At 42.3% G+C, this 23175-nt stretch overlaps 1 protein-coding gene and 1 long non-coding RNA gene across 8 annotated transcripts in view; one reads left to right on the top strand and one right to left on the bottom strand.

Annotated features, from left to right (window-relative positions):
• Nucleotides 1-23175, top strand: part of CHID1 (chitinase domain containing 1) — a 1258939-nt gene that overhangs the window by 943793 nt on the left and 291971 nt on the right. The gene's annotated exons all lie outside the window — the stretch shown is intronic.
• LOC141112228 (uncharacterized) overlaps nucleotides 1-23175 on the bottom strand; it is a 183327-nt gene that overhangs the window by 101514 nt on the left and 58638 nt on the right. For both annotated transcript variants that reach the window (XR_012236553.1, XR_012236554.1), the window contains one exon: nucleotides 20140-20204. This is a non-coding gene — a long non-coding RNA (uncharacterized lncRNA). The remainder of the gene's footprint in view (nucleotides 1-20139; nucleotides 20205-23175) is intronic.

Below are 23175 nucleotides of genomic sequence, written 5' to 3'. Positions count from 1 at the left end.
TCACAAAAGTGAGTACACCCCTCACATTATTGTAAATATGTTATTATATCTTTTCATGTGACAACACTGAAGTAATTACACTTTGCTACAGCTTGTATAACAGTGTAAATTTGCTGTCCCCTAAAAAAAACTCAACACACAGCCATTAATGTCTAAACCGCTGGCAACAAAAGTGAGTACACCTCTAAGTGAAAATGTCCAAATTGTGCCCAAAGTGTCAATATTTTGTGTGGCCACCATTATTTTCCAGCACTGCTTTAACCCTCTTGGGCATGGAGTTCAACAGAGCTTTCACAGGTTGCCATTTGAATCCTCTTCCACTCCTCCATGACAACATCACGGAGCTGGTGGATGTTAGAAACCTTGCTCTCCACCTTCCATTTGAGGATGCCACACAGATGCTCAATAGGGTTTAGATCTGGAGACATGCTTGGCCAGTCCATCACCTTTATCCTCAGCTTCTTTAGCAAGACAATGGTCATCTTGGAGATGTGTTTGGGGTCATTATTATGATGGAATACTGCCCTGCGGCCCAGTCTCCGAAGGGAGGGGATCATGCTTTGCTTCAGTATGTCACAGTACATGTTGGCATTCATGGTTCCCTCAATGAACTGTAGCTCCCCAGTTCCGGCAGCACTCATGCAGCCCCAGACCATGACACTCCCACCACCATGCTTGACTGTAGGCAAGACACACTTGTCTTTGTACTCCTCACCTGGTTGCCGCCACACACGCTTGACACCATCTGAACCAAATAAGTTTATCTTGGTCTCATCAGACCACAGGACATGGTTCCAGTAATCCATGTCTTTAGTCTGCTTGTCTTTAGCAAAATATTTGCAGGCTTTCTTGTACATCATCTTTAGAAGAGGCTTCCTTCTGGGACAACAGCCATGCAGATCAGTTTGATGCAGTGTGCGGCGTATGGTCTGAGCACTGACAGGCTGACCCCCCACCACTTCAACCTCTTCAGCAATGCTGGCAGCACTCAAGTGTCTATTTCGCAAAGACAACCTCTGGATATGAAGCTGAGCATGTGCACTCAACTTATTTGGTCAACCATGATGAGGCCTGTTTTGAGGGGAACCTGTCCTGTTAAACCGCTGTATGGTCTTGGCCATCGTGCTGCAGCTCAGTTTTAGGGTCTTGGCAATCTTCTTATAGCCTAGGCCATCTTTATGTAGAGCAACAATTTTTTTTTCAGATCCTCAGAGAGTTCTTTGCCATGAGGTGCCATGTTGAACTTCCAGTGACCAGTATGAGAGAATGAGAGCTATAACACCAAATTTAACACACCTGCTCCCCATTCACACCTGGGACCTTGTAACACTAACGAGCCATATGACATTGGGGAGGAAAACTGGCTAATTGGGCCCAATTTGGACATTTTCACTTGGGGTGTATTCTCTTTTGTTGCCAGCGGTTTAGACATTAATGGCTGTGTGTTAAGTTATTTTGAGGGGACAGCAAATTTACACTGTAATACAATCTGTACACTCACTACTTTACATTGTAACAAAGTGTAATTTCTTCAGTGTTGTCACATGAAAAGATATAATAAAATATTTACAAAAATGTGAAGGGTGTACTCACTTTTGTGAGATACTGTATGTGTTAGCTGTTATTTAAACTATAATTCAGTTTTAAGAGAGTCAGCATTTTTAGCTAAAACATCTACTTAAAATTAACAGTTTGTTCCATATTTTTTCATATAGATTCTTTATCATGTAACTGTTTATCAGAAATGGTATTTAGACCAAAAAAGTCATACCTTTACAAAATATTATAAATTGTAATCGACAAACCTCATCCCTTAAACTCGCTTATCCATGTCTTTATAGAACTTGCTTTGTGCACTGATCCAATTCATTTGGTGGAGGGGGGATTATGGTGTGGGGTTGTTCTTCAGGGGTTGGGCTTGGCCCCTTAGCTCCAGTGAAGGAAACTCTTAAGGCGTCAGCATACCATACCATTTGTGGGCGCAGTGGCGTAGCGTGGGAGGTGCGGGGGGTGCCGTGGCCCCGGGCGCGAAATTTAGGGGGGCGCAATTTCGTGCCAGTAGTGTCACTACTGGCTGCCTCCTCCTAATTTCTTTTCCTGTGTCCCCCGCGCTCCGCCGCCATGTCTAGTGTTTTGCGCCCTGTGATTGGGCATATGGGGGTCATGTGCGGCGTGGGGCTGGCCTATCCGCGATCACAGTCGCTCCTGAAGTCCCGCCTCCGCACATGACCCCCATTCGCCCAATCACAGTGCGCCGGGAAAAATGAATATGGCGGCCGGAGCGCAGGGGAGACGAGAGTGTGAGCGCCGGGGCAGATGTCTTCTCATCCTCCAGACCGAGGCAACACAATAAGGTAAGAAATAGATAAACGGGGGGGGGGGAGAGAAGAGACAGGCGCCGTATATGTAGTGTCAGTATAGGAAGACTAGGCAGGACAGTATAGTGTATAGTGTAGTGGACAGTGTAGTATAGTGTATAGTGTAGTGGTCAGTATAGTGGTGTGGACAGTGTAGTATTGTGGTCAGTACAGTGTAGTGGACAGTGTAGTGTAGTGGTCAGTACAGTGTAGTGGTCAGTGTAGTATAGTGGTCAGTGTAGTGTAGTGGACAGTATAGTGTAGTGGACAGTATAGTGTAGTGGACAGTGTAGTGTAGTGGACAGTGTAGTGTAGTGGTCAGTGTAGTGTAGTGGTCAGTACAGTGTAGTGGACAGTGTAGTATTGTGGTCAGTATAGTGTAGTGGACAGTGTAGTGTAGTGGTCAGTGTAGTGTAGTGGTCAGTGTAGTGTAGTGGTCAGTGTAGTGGACAGTGTAGTGTAGTGGACAGTGTAGTGTAGTGGACAGTGTAGTGTAGTGGTCAGTACAGTGTAGTGGACAGTGTAGTATTGTGGTCAGTGTAGTGGTCAGTGTAGTATAGTGGTCAGTGTAATGGTCAGTACAGTGTAGTGGTCAGTGTAGTATAGTGGTCAGTACAGTGTAGTGGACAGTGTAGTATTGTGGTCAGTATAGTGTAGTGGACAGTGTAGTGTAGTGGTCAGTGTAGTGTAGTGGTCAGTGTAGTGTAGTGGTCAGTATAGTGTAGTGGTCAGTATAGTGTAGTGGACAGTGTAGTGTAGTGGACAGTGTAGTGTAGTGGACAGTGTAGTGTAGTGGTCAGTACAGTGTAGTGGACAGTGTAGTATTGTAGTCAGTGTAGTGGTCAGTACAGTGTAGTGGTCAGTGTAGTATTGTGGTCAGTATAGTGTAGTGGTCAGTGTAGTATTGTGGTCAGTATAGTGTAGTGGACAGTGTAGTGTAGTGGTCAGTACAGTGTAGTGGACAGTGTAGTATTGTGGTCAGTGTAGTATTGTGGTCAGTGTAGTATTGTGGTGAGTGTAGTATTGTGGTCAGTGTAGTATAGTGGTCAGTACAGTGTAGTGGACAGTGTAGTATTGTGGTCGGTGTAGTATTGTGGTCAGTGTAGTGTAGTGGTCAGTACAGTGTAGTGGTCAGTACAGTGTAGTGGTCAGTGTAGTATAGTGGTCAGTGTAGTATTGTGGTCAGTATAGTGTAGTGGACAGTGTAGTGTAGAGGACAGTGTAGTGTAGTGGACAGTGTAGTATAGTGGACAGTGTAGTATAGTGGTCAGTGTAGTGTAGTAGACAGTATAGTGGTCAATGTAGTGTAGTTCTCAGTGTAGTGGTCAGTATAGTATAGTGGACAGTATAGTGGTTAGTGTAGTGGTCAGTATAGTGGTCAGTGTAGTGTAGTGGACAGTATAGTGGTCAGTGTAGTATAGTGGTCAGTATTGTATAGTGTAGTGGACAGTGTAGTTCTCAGTGTAGTGGTCAGTATAGTGGTTAGTGTAGTGGACAGTATAGTGGTCAGTGTAGTTCTTAGTGTAGTGGTCAGTACAGTGTAGTGGTCAGTACAGTGTAGTGGTCAGTGTAGTATTGTGGTCAGTGTAGTATTGTGGTCAGTATAGTGTAGTGGACAGTGTAGTATAAGGGTCAGTACAGTGTAGTGGACAGTGTAGTATAGTGGACAGTGTAGTATAGTGGTCAGTGTAGTGTAGTAGACAGTATAGTGGTCAATGTAGTGTAGTTCTCAGTGTAGTGGTCAGTATAGTATAGTGGTTAGTGTAGTGGTCAGTGTAGTTCTCAGTGTAGTGGACAGTATAGTGGTCAGTGTAGTATAGTGGTCAGTATTGTATAGTGTAGTGGACAGTGTAGTTCTCAGTGTAGTGGTCAGTATAGTGGTCAGTGTAGTGTAGTGGACAGTATAGTGGTCAGTGTAGTTCTTAGTGTAGTGGACAGCATAGTGTAGTGGTCAGTGTAGTGTAGTGGTCAGTGTAGTGTAGTGGTCAGTGTAGTTCTTAGTGTAGTGGATAGTATAGTATAGTGGTCAGTGTAGTGTGTAATGGTCAGTATAGGAATCAAGTAGGTCAGTACTATTGTATTTGAAGGGACTCAGGGAGTGATAAAAGTCCGCAGGTTAGGGGGGGGGGGGGCGCAAATTACTTGCCTTGCCCCGGGTGCTGACAACCCACGCTACGCCACTGTGTGGGCGCATGGGCACTACCCCCCCTAAGTGTTTCACACACGCACACAAAAAAAGTTACTTTAAGAGTGTCCCTTGTTTAGGGGCGTGCCCGCATTTAAGGCGTGTTACGGGCGCAAGCGATGAGCCTGCAAACACTCCCACTCTACACTGATTTGCCTCTGGCTCCTGTGCTTTTTTCTTATTGGCCTGGACCAGAGGACGACTAGGTGGTGCTTTTTCGGCATTGCAGCGTCACTTCCACTTTCCCGGCTGGCTCACAGTGTTGCGGAGAGTGACTGACTGCGACCAGGACCTGGGACCAGGATGTGAGGCGGGAAGCGGATCACTGATGCGGTGGATGGACGCGGAGCTGACAGCGCTGAGCCTGAGTGTAGTGTAGCTGAGGTGAGTGAGGGGATCGGAGGTGACAGTAATGTGCATTGCCATCAACCCTTTTTACTACAGATCAGATCTTCTCTCTCTCTCGCCTTCTGTCACTTAAAAAAAATGTAGTGCCATTGATCGCTGAGTGTGTGTCTCTCTCTCCTCCCTGAAAGGCTGCTTTCAAGGGAGTGTATAGGTAACCCGCGCTGCCTGTGCATTGGGGCCACATCACGGCTGGCTCAGAATCCTCTGTTTGCTCCACTTTCTTTCTACTGAGCTGCTCAGCCTCCAGCTTCCGCCCTGCTCACAGTGACTATGGAAGAGTTTGAGAGCTGTGAGTAGGCGATCCAAGAATAGAGAGACAGAGGATGACAGTCTGTGCTGGAGGAACGAGAGAATGTAAGGTAGATATAAGGGGAGGAGGAGGCAGTCTGAGCAGAGCAAGAAGCTGGAGGAATCAGCTGAACATCCTACACTGATAGACCTGCAATATCCTCTGTGATAACCCTGCCCCACTGCATCAACAGCTCACAGGCTCACACACAACTGAGAGTATGGGGAAGGCTGACAGGCTTTATTGGTTGCTTACTGGATATCTCCTGGTGCTGTGAGCTGATACTGAGATGAATCTTCTTAACACTATGGGTGGAATACAGGGGATGGAGTGGGTGGATTCTATAGGGGGTGGGGCTTATGAGAAGTGGGAGGGGTCCAAAAGGAAGGGCTCTGGCTCCCCCCATCCTAAAACTTCACCAGCCCCCACTGCTAAGAGCACAAACAATGTGACAGTTACATTCCCGGCACGTGCCAGCCGGCACTGTTAGATCGATGGGTTTACTTTTGCTTTAATGACTTAAATTGATGCCCTTGCCCTGGAGTGTGACTTGATAATGCAGTACTTAAATACATTTCAGGGCTGCCTTACTACTGCTCAATCCCGTATCTCAGCCATGGTGGACACTGCTGGCTCTAATACCCACAGCCTGTCAGAATTCCAGCACACTGTCAAGTTACTTATGGCCCGATCCGAGGATGCAGAGAACAGACTCTGACACGACAATGTGCATGTGGTTGGGCCCCCCAGAGAGAGCTGAAGGCTCTTATCCTGCCATCTTTGCAGAGTTTTTCTTCAAGCAACTGTTGGATCTACAAGTTCTCCTCCAAGACCGTTCCTGGATCGCTTCTTGAATTTCTGGGACAGAGATCTTATCCTAGCTGAAGCGAGCAAAAGGCCTCAACTAAAATTTGAGCTTGTCACCCTTCACTTGTTCCCAGACCTACAGAGGATTTTCTGCTCCTTTGTGGATGTTAGGAAGCGGCTTTGGGAGAAAGGCCTGCGTTCCTCTCATTTGTTTTTTTAGGGCAACTGCTTGTTTTATAGGGATAGGGTTTGTTATTATTTATAATGCATGTAGATTGATGTAGATTGATAAAGAAAGAGTGTTTTTTTATATTTTGTGTGCTCTATTACTTATTTCCTTTGTATTTTGTGAAATACTATTAAAGTGATTGTAAAGATACAGTGTTTTCTACCTTAATGCATTTTAGGCATTAAGGTAAAAAAAACCTATCCATGTCAGCTCCCCCCAGCACCCCCAAAAATATTTACATGAGCGCAATCTGGAGTCAACACTGTGCCCATCTGCAGCAGCGAGCAGGGGAAGGGGCTGAGCCACATTGTGTGTCAATAGATGCTTACAGTGCAGCATGGGTTCAAGCCTATGCAAGGGCCCTCCTAGCAAAGTGGCTTGCTATGGGGGCAATTGAAGAAGAGGAGAAGCCATGACCACCAGCAGGGGATCCTAGAAGAGGAGGATCAGGGCTGCTCTATGCAAAATCTTTGCACAGAGCAGGTAAGTATGACATGTTTATGTTACTTTACAAAAAAAACATTTAAACCTTTACAGTCATTTTAACAGAGGCGTATATCCCACTGGATTGGTAGCAGCCACTGCATTTTTTAGTTTGTACATGTATTCAAAATTCCTGCATAACAGATGATGAGATTAGAAAATAAGCCGCATAGAGAATTTGTTTTTAGTGAGCCAAGCAGACTGACACACTTGGGCTGAAAAATACGAACTAATAGAGCAGATATTGCTTTCTCAATGTACATAAAAGTTTACAAGCTATACCCAGTAAACTGATTGCTTTCATGTATATATCCAAACAATGTGAAGACTATAGATTGGCTTTAAAGCAGAACTCCACTTTTTTTATTAAGAAATACAAATTGCATTGCCTAATATATATATATATATATATACAGTGCTGTGAAAAAGTATTTGCCCCCCTTCCTGTTTTTTTTATTTTTTTGCATATTTCTCACGCTTAAATAATTCCGATCAAACAAATTTTTATATTACACAAAGATAACCCGAGTTAATCCAATATACAGTTTTTAAATTATTGTTTAATTTATTAAGGGAAAAAATCTGTTCAAACCTGCCTGTCCCTATGTGAAAAAGTAATTGCTCCCTGCCATGCTGAATCATGAATGAACTGTGATTAACCACAATTTTTTGGAAAGCTGAGTTAAATTTCACTTGCCACACCCAGGCCTGTTACTGCCAGACCTGTTGAATAAAAAATAACCACTTAAATAGAAGCTGTCTGACAAAGTGAAGCACGCTAAAAGATCTCAAAAAGCAACAAATCACGTGAAGCACACTAAAAGATCTCAAAAAGCAACACATCATGCAGTGATCTAAAGAAATTCAAGAACATATGTGAAACAAAGTCATTGACATGTATCAGCCTGGAAAGGATTACAAAGCCGTTTCTAAGGCTTTGGGACACCAGCGAACCACGGTGAGAGCCATTATCTAAAAATGGAGAAAACTTGGAACAGTGGTGAACCTTACCAGGGGTGGTTGCCCAATTAAAAATCACTTTGGCAGGACAGTGCCTGCGCACATAAATGTAGCCTGGAGATGTATGGAATCCTTCCTCCTCAGAATATATACATGGGATACATGAAAAAAATAATGGAATTCATAGCGCAATCCTATTTATTGTAAAAATGACATAGCCGAATGACAAGTAATAGCCGAATGGCCGCTTACATGTGGCTGTGCCTTTACCCGCCACTGGGGCTGCTGGCTTGTTTCTGCTAATGTGTAGCGCCTTGCTTCCAGTGCTGCAAAGATGCTGCTTGCAGGACTTTTTTTACCATCTTGCAAGCACACCGCTCCAGTGTGAAAGCACTTGGGCTTTCACACTGAAGTGAGAGGAGAGGCACTATGCAGGCGCTGTTTTTGGCACTGTTGGGCCTGTAAAGCGCCTCAGTGTGAAAGCAGTCTTAATGCAGACCTGAACTCAAAATGTAGGTTGGTTTTCAACAAGGAGACCTAAAAGTGGTATTAACCCCCAAAAGCAAACATTTATTATTGCAGCTTACCAATTCTTAGATGTGATGGCTGTGTTAGTTCCCTTTTTTCATTTGGTGATCCAGCCAGCATATCTGTTTTTCCAAAACACAAGCTCCCTAGCTCTCCTGCAGAATGTATTCGTTTATATGGAAGAGACATTTTAACCCCGGCAGGAATGATTAAAGTGATCAGCTTTTATTTATTCATGCAAAACCTTTATCCCAAAAGGAAAAAAAAACTGTTTGCTGTAACTGATTATAATATGTGAGCTGAAGTTTTGCTTCAATTTGATAGGTGGTTACTGGTCAGATAACCAGGAGAAAACAGAGGAAAAAAATCAAAAGAAAAGAAATCTGATGCAGCCACCACATCTAATGTTTGGCAAGTTGAAATACAGTGGGGGCGGAAAGAATTCAGACCCCCTTAAATTTTTCACTCTTTGTTATATTTCAGCCATTTGCTAAAATCATTTAAGTTCATCATTTTTCCTCAATGTACACACAGCACCCCATATTGACAGAAAGACACAGAATTGTTGACATTTTTGCAGATTTATTAAAAAAGAAAAACTGAAATATCACATGGTCCTAAGTATTCAGACCCTTTGCTGTGACACTCATATATTTAACTCAGGTGCTGTCCATTTCTTATGATCATCCTTGAGATGGTTCTACACCTTCATTTAAGTCCAGCTGTGTTTGATTATACTGATTGGACTTGATTAGGAAATCCACACACCTGTCTATATAAGACCTTACAGCTCACAGTGCATGTCAGAGCAAATGAGAATCATGAGGTCAAAGGAACTGCCTGAAGAGCTCAGAGACAGAACTGTGGCAAGGCACAGATCTGGCCAAGGTTACAAACAAATTTCTGCTGCACTTAAGGTTCCTAAGAGCACAGTGGCCTCCAAAATCCTTAAATGAAAGATGTTTGGGATGACCATAACCCTTCCTAGAGCTGGCCGTCCGGCCAAACTGAGCTATCGGGGGAGCCTTGGTGAGAGAGGTAAAGAAGAACCCAAAGATCACTGTGGCTGAGCTCCAGAGATGCAGTCGGGATATGGGAGAAAGTTGTAGAAAGTCAACCATCACTGCAGCCCTCCACCAGTCAGGGCTTTATGGCAGAGTGGCCCGACGGAAGCCTATCCTCAGTGCAAGACACATCAAAGCCCGCATTTCTCAAAGATGATGAAAAATAAGATTCTCTGGTCTGATGAGACCAAGATAGAACTTTTTGGCCTTAATTCTAAGCGGTATGTGTGGAGAAAACCAGGCACTGCTCATCACCTGTCCAATACAGTCCCAACAGTGAAGCATGGTGGTGGCAACATCATGCTGTGGGGGTGTTTTTCAGCTGCAGGGACAGGACGACTGGTTGCAATTGAGGGAAAGATGAATGCGGCCAAGTACAGGGATATCCTGGACAAAAACCTTCTCCAGAGTGCTCAGGACCTCAGACTGGGCCGAAGGTTTACCTTCCAACAAGACAATGACCCTAAGCACACAGCTAAAATAACGAAGGAGTGGCTTCACAACAACTCTGTGACTGTTCTTGAATGGCCCAGCCAGAGCCCTGACTTAAACCCAATTGAGCATCTCTGGAGAGACCTAAAAATGGCTGTCCACCAACGTTTACCATCCAACCTGACAGAACTGGAGAGAATCTGCAAGGAGGAATGGCAGAGGATCCCCAAATCCAGGTGTGAAAAACTTGTTGCATCTTTCCCAAAAAGACTCAAGGCTGTATTAGATCAAAAGGGTGCTTCTACTAAATACTTAGCAAAGGGTCTGAATACTTAGGACCATGTGATATTTCAGTTTTTCTTTTTTAATAAATCAGCAAAAATGTCAACAATTCTGTGTTTTTCTGTCAATATGGGGTGCTGTGTGTACATTAATGAGTAAAAAATTAACTCAAATGATTTTAGCAAATGGCTGCAATATAACAGTGAAAAATTTAACGGGGTCTGAATACTTTCCGTCCCCACTATATATATAACATTTTTGGTTTTAGGTTTATTACTACTTTAAGGAGGGTATTAGAGAGTGGGTCAGGGGTACTGAAATGTGAGCACAGTTAATAATAGTTGTAATTAAACAGATGTCTTGGTTTTAGCAGCTGTCCATCATGGGACACAGTTTATTCTGACAGTGGGAGGAGGAGCTCTGCTAAGTGTCCTGCCAGCAGTGACAGTGCCTGCTAGGAACGGTGGTGTCCATGAAGCGATGATGGAGAGAGATGGAAAAGGAGGGGCAGGGCTGAGGTTATTCCGGGCTGAACTCTAGAGCAACAAAAAAAATAGATGGGAATGGGTCTAGGCTTTGGAAAGGCAAAAGCCAGAGGATGCACCGCAGGTCTCGGGCACCAGTTGACAGCATGTTCCCCTACTTTTCTTTTACTGCACCTCCAGATCAGACGTGCCAGATCCGGCCCTGGGGGTTCATATTCTGAGCTACAGAGCACAGTTAATGTGACTTTTGGTCATGTGACCCAGAATTGGATCGCCATGGGACCTGTTCAATACAGCTTACCTTTCATTCTGATCCTTTAATTTATTAGGTGGCCTCACTGACTAATAGTGAGACTTGGAAAGCAGAAAATGATGAGACCAAGATCCACTTTTGCATGAAATGTCACAATTCCCAGAGAGCAGCGCGCGAGGCTGCTGTTGTTGTGGGCCAGCTGATTCCTCTATGCGGGGTGGCGCTGCCCGTTCCCCATTGACAACATCTGTTGATGACGAAACGCATCTGGAGGAAGGCACGCAGTGACATCACCACGCGATCAGAGTAGGAGGACAGGCTCCGTATGTTTGTGCCGGCCGGCATTCTTTTAGCGATATTATCTTCTTTTAAATGTAAGTGCAATACCTTGTTTTAATAAAGTGATTTCCAGATTATATTACACTATGGCCAGTTCTCCCTTGGGACAGAGGGAGCGATCTGCAGCATCCGATTCACCGTCCCTATTGTGGTCATCTGCAAGCTGAAAGGCCTAGGCTGGGTAATAGCCATCCGCCCTTTAAGCTTGCCGCCTGGTAAGCAGAATCTACAGCTGCAGTGGTCGGGCACTTTTCTTGTTTGTGTGTGCACGCTGCGGTGGTATGAAGTCTCAAGTAGTGTAGATGGATTTCCTTGTCTCCATGTCAATTTTTGTGGACATATTCAATGAAAACTTTTAGCGCAGCTTTTTAAATTTTATTTTGATTTTCTGTGTTGTCGCACTGTATGCTGCTGCTTTTCCACTTATTTAATTATTTTTTTCTCTAACGTGGTATCCTCTTTTGCAGAAAATGATAAGACCAAGCTCCACTTTTGCATGAAATGTCTATTGTGGTTGTAATCATTGTTCTGCCATGCAGTTTTCACTAAGGGTGCGCAAGAACATTTTATTTTTCATTCAGATACTTTCCCAATGAAAATGATCCACTTAAGGACCGAGCCTCTTTTGGAGATTTATTGTTTACAAGTTAAAAACATTTTTTTATGCTAGAAAATTTCTTAGAACCCCCAAACATTATAATTTTTTTTTCTAACACCCTAGAGAATAAAATGGCGGTCCTTGCAATACTTTCTGTCACACCGTATTTATAGCGCACTTTTTTTTGGAAAAAATACACTTTTTTGTATTAAAAAATAAGACAACAGTGAAGTTAGCAGCGTCTTCCTTAAATGTGATAGAAAGGTGAAAAACATGTTAGTATGTGATCCACAGAGAGTATCAGGGTCCAGATAATCAGCCTTATTCTTTGATGTCCACAAATGAAGACAACTTGATGTAAAACTCTGTATATGATAATCCTTACCGGAACCGGTGGACCCCCTAAAGAGCGGGCCCCAGGAAGACGCAAGGTATTGCGAAACATGTAGGGCTGTGCATTGTGCTGACGTAATCACGCCACATGTGACCCAGTACACGGGTGCTTTTTATTGATTGTTTTAGCTAGCCGGCTTTTTACTTATTCATGCACCTCTATGCAATATCTCTGTACATTATCTCTGTACATGTTGTCTTGTGAGCATTGCCTATTTAATTAGCATTAAAGATTTTTAGTTTTAACTTACTACACGACTGGAGTCCCTCTCTGTTTGCTCACTTGTGGCTGGGAGCCCGAGTGTGCTTTTCTTTTCAGATTGGGGACATCCAGCTGACAAGCATTCATTGCTACTTGGCGAAACCCTTGCTGGACCGCTCAAGGCAACCAAAGGATTCAAGATACCAGAGGATTCAAATGTCCCCGCAGAGGGCTTAATCTGTCTGCTCGTATGACCCCGCTCTTTAGGGGGTCCACCGGTTCCGGTAAGGGTTATCATATACAGAGTTTTACATCAAGTTGTCTCTCATTTGTGGACATCAAAGAATAAGGTTAATTATCTGGACCCTCCGCTGTGGATCACATACTCACATATTTTTCACCTTTCTATCACATTTAAGGAAGACGCTGCTCACTATATTTAATTTCCATATGGACATTACTTATTTATTTAATTATTAATTGTCTTGCATATAATTTATTTCAACTGTTGTTATTTGGTCAGTTTCACTATTCATTTATGTACCCATCACCAGAAGGAGCTTAGGGTGTTTGGGGTGCACTCTTGATCCGGGTGTGTCCTTGACTTATGTATGTCACTGGTTTACAGCATTTCTTATATAGGCAAATGTTTAGTGTAGCGCAACTTTTTCACATTTGTATTTATTAGCACCATTAGGTATTAGATGGTTTATTGTTGCTGCTTTTTTGCTGATTTAGTTTGTGTCTGAGCGTGGTATTTACACTTTATTTAACAGTAAAGTTAGCCCAACATGTCACGCTTTAAAATTGCAGCCGCTCGTGGAATGGCGACAAACTTTTACCCTTAAAAATCTCCATAGGTGACGGTTAAAAAATTCTACAGGCTGCATGTTTTGAGTTACAGAGGAGGTCTAGGGCTTGAATTATTGCTTTCACTCTACCGATCACGGCGATACCTCATGTGTGGTGTGAACATCGTTTTCATATGCGGGTGCTACTCATGTATGAGTTCGCTTCTGCACGCGAGCTAGGCGGGACGGGGCGCATTTTAATTTTTTTCTCTTTTACCTTTTTATTTTTTATTTTTACACTGTTCTTTAAAAAAAAAAAAAGTGTCACTTTTATTCCTATTACAAGGAATGTAAACATCCCTTGTAATAGAAAAAGGCATGACAGGAACTCTTAAATATGAGATCTGGGGTCAAAAAGACCTCAGATCTCATATTTACACTAAAATGCAATTAAAAAAAAATTGTCATTTAAATTTAAAAAAAAAAAATGGCCCTATGGGCGGAAGTGACGTTTTGATGTTGCTTCCACCCTGCAATGGTATGGAGACGGGTGGGGGCCATCTTCCCCTCACTCGTCACCCAGCATGTGAAAGGATCCGATTGCCTCCACAGCAGCCGACGGCTCCGGTAAGCGATGGAGGGCACCGGAGCACGGCGGGGGGGGCCCTTTCCCGCCACCAATAAAAGTGATCTTGCGGCGAATCCGCAGCAGAGACCACTTTTATCTGAAAGGGGACCGCCGGCCAAAGAAGCAAACATACTGTTTTGTTTTTTTCTCCTCACATGATTGGATAATCTTTTGAAAGTGATTTTTTACCACATTCACTAAGCTATAAGACAATCCTTTGCAAAGTAAAAATTTGCTTGCAAAGTGAACAGCCTACTTGCCCATCTCAGACACCCTGAAAGTGATCAAATACTATAAAGTGTGCAGTTGAAACATAAATTTTCAGCTCCTTGGTAAGACTTATGTAGATGATAACAACAGCAAACACATAATATTCATGTCCTTGGGTAGTTGTTGTATTACCCTTTTTTTTCACAATGCCTCTATAGTGAGCTTTGATCAGACAGAATAGTCATTTGCACCCAATATCCTGCTGAATTACTTTTAATACAATTATCACAATTAATATTCTGAAGATGGGATTCTAAATGCTTGATTCTTGATTGAAGGAAACTCAACAAATTGTCACAAGGCATAAGACAAAAGGTGAGTGGAAATATTCCATTGATAACAGTTGTTTGGATGACAACTAAGGCTGGCCATACAGTATACAATTTACTTGTACAACTTTCCTTTAGATTTACCAAAACCATATGATATGAGTTCAAACCTAAACACTTTCAATTTGTATGCAATCAAGCAGGCCCTTGCACTACATAGTTGAAGGTAAATCTACAGAAAATTGAATAAGAAAATTGTATGGTGTATGGCTAGCTTAAGGCCCCATACACACTATTAGATTTTCTGCAGATTTTTGTCTTCAGATTTACCAAAACCATGTAGTGCAAGGGCCTGCCTGATTGCATACAAATTGAAAAATTAAAACAATTAAGATTTGACCTTATATTATATGGTTTTGGTAAATCTGAGGACATAAATCTGCAGAAAATCTTTTTCGGAGAGATTTCTCATTTTTATTTTCTGTTGTGTCACTGGGACAAGAAGTAAATGGAGAGCGAAGGAACATGTAGAGCTATAGTCTGAATAGACAAGCTCTCTGCTTATCTACCTCTAAGCTCCCTCCCCGACACAAATTTTCAGCTGCTGTTATCTGGTGCGTTAGAACTTGTCAGAAGTGACTCTGCTGATAACAGAGAAACAGAGCACCAGAGAGAAACAACACTTAGAACTTTGGAGAGAGATAAGTAACCACTACAGATATATGTGCTTAGGTGAAATTTCATGAATGGGGTTTACAACCACTTTAAATCAGACTTTCCCTCCAAAAATGGACCTTTCCCTTTGCAACCTTCCCCCCTCCACTAAATACAAAAGCTGATTTTTGTGGAGTATGTGTGTTTACTCTTTTTCTTTAAATTTTTTTACTCCAGGCCCCCACAACCGCATCACTATTATGCACCCCTGCTCCTGCAGTCTCCTGGGTTATTCCTGTCACATATCCCATTAAGCTGCAAGATCAGGGACACGCAGCAGGGCATACCTGCAATGCATTACCCTGGGCCTGGCTTCAAGAACCCAAATAAGAAAGCCAGCTTCAGATGACATAGGAAGGATAAAATGGCAGAGTAGGGTCCAGCAAGACAATGCTGGAAATGCTGAGTGTGAATATGGTTTTCTGAAGAATGCAAAAAAGGCAAGAGGGGATAAAAATTATAAAAAGCACAAGGGAGAGGAGGGTGTGGAGTGTTCATTGGTTTCCGCTTTACAGCAATCAAAAATGTTTTGCTTGTTACGCTAATATAATCAAAAGATAAACAACCACAGGCTTATCCACAAGCAGCAAAGATGTTCAATAATTCACAGCAACCAGTCAAATATCATCTCCTGAGTTTACTGCAGTAATTACTTACTAGTTTTATTGGTTGCCACACATTACTTCGCTTTGCCTGCCATTGTTATCTAGTTATTGAGTGGGCTTTTTGTTGTATTTAGACCTATAATATGACCTGTTTTATGACATGACACATTGGGGAATACTTAGGATTTTAGGAATATCTTTACTCATAGCTTTTCCCATATCTACAACAAAATGAACTATATGAATTAAAATGGTGACAAACATGTAGATATATTGTAGATATATTGTCTTTCCTTTTTGAAATAGTGGGCCATTCTTTTAGCATTTAAGTTCAAACAGATCAGATCAAGGTGATGTGCAAAAATAAATCACTCTATTCACAGTGCAGTGGTTCAGGTCCTGAAAGATGGTTACAATGCAGTCTGTCAGAGTCAATTTGTGAGTAGCCAAACAATATGATTCACTTCAGTGAAGCAGAAATGGATTGGTTTGTTGTGATATCCATACTTAGGTCTACATTTGGGAAATCTCTATAAGGTTCTCAGCTGATTACTCCTCAGCTGATTTAACCACATAAAAAAATACCTGGAATGCCTTTTCTTGAGTTTGCATCTCTTTCACAGCTGTGGCGGGCTGTAGTACTACTCAACTATGTCTGAATATCCAATACCAATCATTACCCTGACCTAGCACACATAAAAAAGAGTTAAAGTATAACTAAAGGAAAAACTTTTTAAGTTTTGGATAGAGTGGAGAGGGATTAGAATACCTGTCGGTTTTTATTGATGTTTGTTCTCCTGTTAAGGAGATTCACCCTCTCTATTTGTCCTGTTACCATTATCATTGAAAGTGAAGGTAAAGAAAATCCCAAAATTTGGGTTGTCCCCAAAAAAGTAAAAGAGGGGAAATGTTCCAATGGGGACACTAGTTCTAGTGAACTAGGGGTCCCCAGGGGATTACCTTAATTTGCAGAGCTTTCCTCTCACTTCTTGTTTGCCTATGGGACAGGAAGTGAAGGGAAATCTCTGAAAAGGGACACAGATGGTGAAAAAAAAAATCTGACAGGGGTTTCTAACCCGTCCTTACTCTATCCAAAATGAAAGAAAAGTTTTGCCTATAGTTCTACTTTAAATCTAGAACAGGTAGCAGAAGCTTGCCGAGGGCAGGTATTGTCCCAGAAATGGATTTGTAGGTTTTGGAAGAAGGATAATTTTTTCAAGTTAAAGGTATTTCAGGGGCACCTGGAGCCTAGCTTGTACATTGTACATGTGGTCAACTATGAATTACGATCAGCAGGGTTTTAGTAGCTAAAGCAACATATATAATATTGTAATGATGGTAGACAGCTAAACAATGGGGAAGACTGCTATAGAATTGCATTTTTTTTTTACAAAGCGGCTTTTTCTCACTTTCATCTTCTACAGTAACTTTCAGTTCATACACAATACAGCTATTGTGTTAACTGTATGGTACTTTCTAGCTATACTACCAAATCCTATAAATTGTTTTCCCCATACAGAACAACAGAGCCACAGAATCATCATTTTATACCTTTAAAGTTGGAAACCTGTCCAGATATGGCACAGGAATATGGCACTGCTAATAATCCATGGTGGATTTCTGATGGTACCTTAAAGGAGATGTAAAGTCAGAAGGTTTTTTTTATCTTAATGCATTCTATACATTAAGGTAAAAAGCCTTCTGTGTGTAGCAGCCCCCCTCGGCCCACCTAATACTTACCTGAGCCCCATCTCTGTCCAGCAATGTCCACGAGTGTCTCTGCCATCCGAGACTCTCCCTCCTGATTGGCTGAGACACAGCAGTGGCGCCACTGGCTCCCGCTGCTGTCAAACAAAGTCAGTCAACCAATCAGGAGAGAGAGGGGTGGGGCTAGGCCACAGCTCTGTGTCTGAATGGACACACGGAGCTGCAGCTTGGCTCGGGTGCCCCCATAGCAAGCTGCATGCTGTAGGGGCACTCAACAGGAGGGAGGGGCCAGGAGTACAGAAGAGGGACCTGACAAGAGGAGGATCCAGGCTGAATGATAAATTGTTTTCAAGATTTTTTACAAATAAATATCTGAAAAGTGTGGCGTACATTTGTATTCAGCCCCCTGAGTCAATGCATTGTAGAACCACCTTTCGCTGCAATTACAACTGCTAGTCTTTTTGGGTATGTCTCTGCCAGCTTTGCACATCTAGAGAGTACAATTTTTACCCAGTCTTCTTTGCAAAATAGCTCAAGCTGTGTCATATTGGATGGTGAGCGTCTTTGAACAGCAATTTTCAAGTCTTGCCACAGATTCTCAATTGGATTTCGGTCTGGACTTTGACTGGGACATTCTAACACATGAATATGCTTTGATCTAAACTATTCCATTGTAGCTCTGACTGTATGTTTGGGGTCAGTGTCCTGCTGAAAGGTGAACCTCTGCCCCAGTCTCAAGTCTTTTGCAGACTAACAGGTTTTCTCCTAAGATTGCCCTGTATTTGGCTCCATCCATCTTCCCATCAACTCCAAGAGAGAAAAATATCACCGCTCTGAAGAAGGTCTGTGAGGAACAAACATTTTCTCCATGCTGGAAGTAACAGGTACAGGCAATGCTGGTAATTGAGAGGTAAACGAGAAATCCTGGACAGCCTCACTCAAAAGTAATCTTCCATCTTTATTTAAGTATAATCATAAAAATACATGCCACAGCATCACAAAGCAGGAATCTGACGCGTTTCACACTGTAGTCAATGCTTAATCATCGCTGTGATTAAGCAGTGATTAATCTTGAAAACGATTTATCATTTAGCCTGGATCCTCCTCTTCTCAGGTCCCTCTTCTGTACTCCTGGCCCCTCCCTCCTGTTGAGTGCCCCTACAGCATGCAGCTTGCTATGGGGGCACCCGAGCCAAGCTGCAGCTCCGTGTGTCCATTCAGACACCGAGCTGCGGCCTAGCCCCACCCCTCTCTCTCCTGATTGGTTGACTGACTTTGTTTGACAGCAGCGGGAGCCAGTGGCGCCACTGCTGTGTCTCAGCCAATCAGGAGGGAGAGTTCGGATGGTAGAGACACTCGTGGACATCGCTGGACAGAGATGGGGCTCAGGTAAGTATTAGGTTCCACTAGATTTTAGTTAGGGGTATCATAGCTGTGATTAAGCACTGACTACAGTGTGAAATGCATCAGATTTCCTGCTTTGTGATGCTGTGGCATGTATTTTTATGATTATACCTAAATAAAGATTGAAGATTACTTTTGAGTGCAGCTGTCCAGGATTTCTCGTTTACCTCTCAATTCCCATCAACTCCGACCAGCTTCCCTGTCCCTGCTGAAAAAAGCATCCCTACAACATGATGCTGCCACCACCCTGTTTCACAATGGGGATGGTGTGCTCAGGGTGATGTGCAGCGTTAGTTTTTGACCACACAAAGCGTTTTGCTTTTAGGTCAAAAAGTTCAGTTTTGGTCTCATCTGACCAGAGCACCTTCTTCCACATGTTTGCTCTGTCCTCCACATGGCTTCTCGCAAACTGTAAACCGAACTTCTTATGGCTTTCTTTCAACAATGGCTTTCTTCTTGCCACTCTTCCATAAGGGCCAGAATTGTGGAGTGCACGACTAATAGTTGTCCTGTGGACAGATTCTCCCACCTGAGCTGTGGATCTCTGCAGCTCCTCCAGAGTTGTCATGGGCCTCTTGGCTGCTTATCTGATTAATGCTCTCCTTGCCCGGCCTGTCAGTTTAGGTGGACGACCATGTCTTGGTAGGGTTTCAGTTCTGGATGATGTATTGAACAGTGCTCCGTGAGATGTCCAAAGCTTGGGATATTTTTTTTTTTATAACCTAACCCTGTTTTAAACCTCTCCACAACTTTATCCCTGACCTGTCTGGTGTGTTCCTTGGCCTTCATGATGCTGTTTGTTCACTAAGGTTCTCTAACAAACCTCTGAGGGCTTCACAGAACAGCTGTATTTATACTGAGATTAAGTTACACACAGGTGGACTCTATTTACCGATTAGGTAACTTCTAAAAGCAATTGGTTCCACTAGATTTTAGTTAGGGGTATCAGTGTAAAGGGGGCTGAATACAAATGCACGCCACACTTTTCAAGTTTTTATTTGTAAAAAAAATTGGAAAACCATTTATCATTTTTCTTCCACTTAACAATTATGTGCCACTTTGTGTTGGTCTATCACATAAAATCCCAATAAAATACATTTACATTTTTGGTTGTAACATGACTAAATGTGGAAAATGTCAAGGGGTATGAATACTTTTTCAAGGCACTTTAAATTGAGAGGCAAAACATTTTTTGTGCAAGAACAACTTTAGTTACATTTCATATATATATATATATATATATATATATATATATATATATATATATAATATATATCAGGTACATTTGCTTTCAAATAATTTTGCTAAGATACTTGAGAAAGCTATTCCAAATAGCCTTGTAGCTTTTATATCCAAGGGATTTTGTTACTCTACTCTGCTTTTTTACTTTAGTTTAAATTGTTTCCAGATGAGCCCAGTACAATTTGCAAATATTAAATAAAGATATAGAATCTTACCTTAGCACAGCTGCTTCCTCTAATGAGAGTGCTATCTTGACCCAGCGACTGATGGTGTTCTTAAACTAGGTGAAGAAAACATCATTATATGTATGCAAATTTGATGGAAATGAGTAGTTCAGGAATTTCTTTACCCTAAGCAGCAATACTGAAAATACATCATATTTTTGTATGTTTCAGTCTGCTACAATGCATTTTCATGTGTCTAGTGTAAATCAACAGATGGTTTTAATATGGACATTCCATGTTTGCGTGTTACCATCAGTCTAAAGAGGAATTCTGGCCCAAACAAAATGGTTTCTAATAGCACAGCTACTTTGCCCAATGTGCAAAAATAAGAATGAAATCCCTTGTTTTATGGATTTGTTGTAAAGGTGAGACATACAGATACTGGAAGAATTAAGGAGACTCTAGTGTGTTTAAGATGGGATAGATATGTAGATAAATATATAATTAGCTAACCTATTGGCATATTTGGGCACATCTAGTGGTTGATTTACTACGTGCAAATTGACTATTCATTTTGCAAGGCAAGTTTCCTTTAGCTTAGTGAATGTGGTTAGAATTCACTTTGCAAAGAAAATCCAACCACCAGCAAGGAAAATTATACAGCTTCACCTCATTGACTACGGTAAGGGAATATTCCCTTGCAAAGTGAAAAGCCTACTTACCTTTAGTAAATCAATCCCTTAGAATGCTAGTTATAAGAGCCTATGATGCATGGATAGTACTGTTATTTTTGAAGTGGCTGCTGCTTAATACTTGTAATTCATTGCTTGTGGATTGCTAGTCAAAGACAGGGTTTTCACTGACCAGTGAGCAACGTCTGTATTACACAGATCTATTTGTTTATAAACATTTATAAGTATACGTTTATAAATATTTATGTTTTTGACATTGTACAATGTATTTTATGCTGGGAGCAGTAACATAGGCAGTCAGGATACCATGTGCTGGTATTCTGCAATTCTAGTGTGACCATATATGTAGAAACTACACAGAGGTTACCAGACTCAAGTCCAATTGAAAACATACTGTATAATTTATTCTAAACACAAGAATACAATTGATATACAATAAAAAGCAACCTATACACCAGTCAGTAAATGAGCATGAAATGTAGAAAACTAAATAAGTATGTAGAAACATAGGGGAAAGGGAATCAGGTAGAGCAGGGCTGGGCGGGTTTACAGAGTAAGGGCTGTTTCACACTGCTGCACTGCGGTTTTCGTGCGGGTTACCAGCATTTTCTCATAGACTTTTTATAATGTCCTGCACTTTTGGCACATTACCTGAAAGTGCACCAAAAGTCCTGCATGCTGCATCTTTGGTGCGCACCTTATGATGTCAGAGTAATGAAACATGAGCGAGTGAAGAGAGAGGAGGCTGCCTGCAGGCTGTTGGTTCTCATCTATCCAATGAGACATACAACCCCTGTTCAGTGCAGCAGCGCCACTTCATAGGATTTACATGCAGATCCCATCTCATACATTTGAGTGTGATTTTGACTTTTCTTTTAATAAAATTGTTCAGCAGTGAAGCACTGTTTTCCTCTCTGTTTTTTTAATCCGGATACTACTATTAACCACTTGACCACTGGGCACTTAAACCCCCTTCCTAACCAGACCAATTTTCAGCTTTCAGTGCTCTCACACTTTGAATGACAATTACTCAGTCATGCAACATTGTACCCATATGAAATTTGTGTCCTTTCTTTCACAAAAATAGAGCTTTCTTTTGGTGGTATTTAATCACCGCTCGGTTTTTTATTTTTAATTTTTAATTTTAAATCAAAAAATACTGAAAATTCGATAAAAAAAAAAAAAAAAAATTCTTTGTTTCTGTTAAAATTTATTGCAGAGTATTGGCAAGTATTGGCAAGTATTGGCAGAGTATTGGCAGAGTATTGGCGAGTATTGGTAGAGTATTGGCAGAGTATTGGCGGAGCGATCACGTGGTAAACGGCCGCGATCAGGGGCTATTTACCGTGATCCGTGATGTTCCCTGGTGATCCGTGATATTCCCTGGTGCACGCCCCAGGGGGCGCGCGGGAGCAACATTCTGGAATGACGTCCCACGGACGTCCACCCAGAACTAGCCAACCACGCTATAGCCTTCTTTCGGCTATGGCCCGGTCGGCAAGTGGTTAACCCCTGTCAAATCGCATGGCAAATCGCCACCTATTGCCGGCAAAAGGCACCGTCCGGATAGGTGCAACGCCAACTTTGTGGCACAGCACTGATTCCCAAAAATAGTTCCTGCACTACTTTTGGTGACTTCAGGTGTGATTTCAATAGATATCTGTGCAGAAACCCTCACAGATGTCTCTGAAATCGCTTCTGGAGTCGGACTGAATTGCAGGTTTGTAATCACACAATTTCAAACCTGCATTCAGTGTGAACCCAGGCTTAATCCCAGTCATTGGAGTGTGGTGATCCGCTTGAACTGACCGGACATTCTCATTTAGGTTTTTCTGGTAGAGCTCAGAATTCATGGTTCCATCAATTATGGTAAGTCGTCCAGGTCCTGAAGCTACAAAGCAGCCCCAGACCATCACGCTACCACCACCATGTCTGACTGTTGGTATGATGTTCTTGTTATGAAATTCTGTATTAGTTTTATGCCAGATGTAACGGGACGCACACCTTCCAAACAGTAAAATTTTTGTCTCATCAGTCCACAGAATATTTGCCTAAAAGTCTTGGGGATAATCAGGATGTTTTTGGTAAATGTGAAATGAGCCTCTGTGTTCTTTTTGGTCAGCAGTGGCTTTGGCCTTGGAATTCTCCCATGTATACCTTTTTTGCCCAGTCTCTTTCATATTGTTGAATCATGAACACTGATCTTGCCTGAGGCAAGTGAGGCCTGCAGTTCTTTAGATGTTGTTCTGGGTTCTTTTATGCCCTCCTGGATGAGTCGTCGTCATGCTCTTGGAGTAAATTTTGTAGGCCGGCTACTCCTGGGAAGGTTCACCACTGTTCCAAGTTATCGCCATTTGTGGATAATGGCTCTCCCCATGGTTCACTGGAGTTCCAA

The sequence above is a fragment of the Aquarana catesbeiana genome, linkage group LG11, assembly GCF_042186555.1.
Source record: "Aquarana catesbeiana isolate 2022-GZ linkage group LG11, ASM4218655v1, whole genome shotgun sequence".
Classification (NCBI taxonomy): Eukaryota; Metazoa; Chordata; class Amphibia; order Anura; family Ranidae; genus Aquarana; species Aquarana catesbeiana.
Note: the sequence above shows the minus strand (reverse complement) of the source record. Positions and strands in the feature narration are given on the sequence as shown.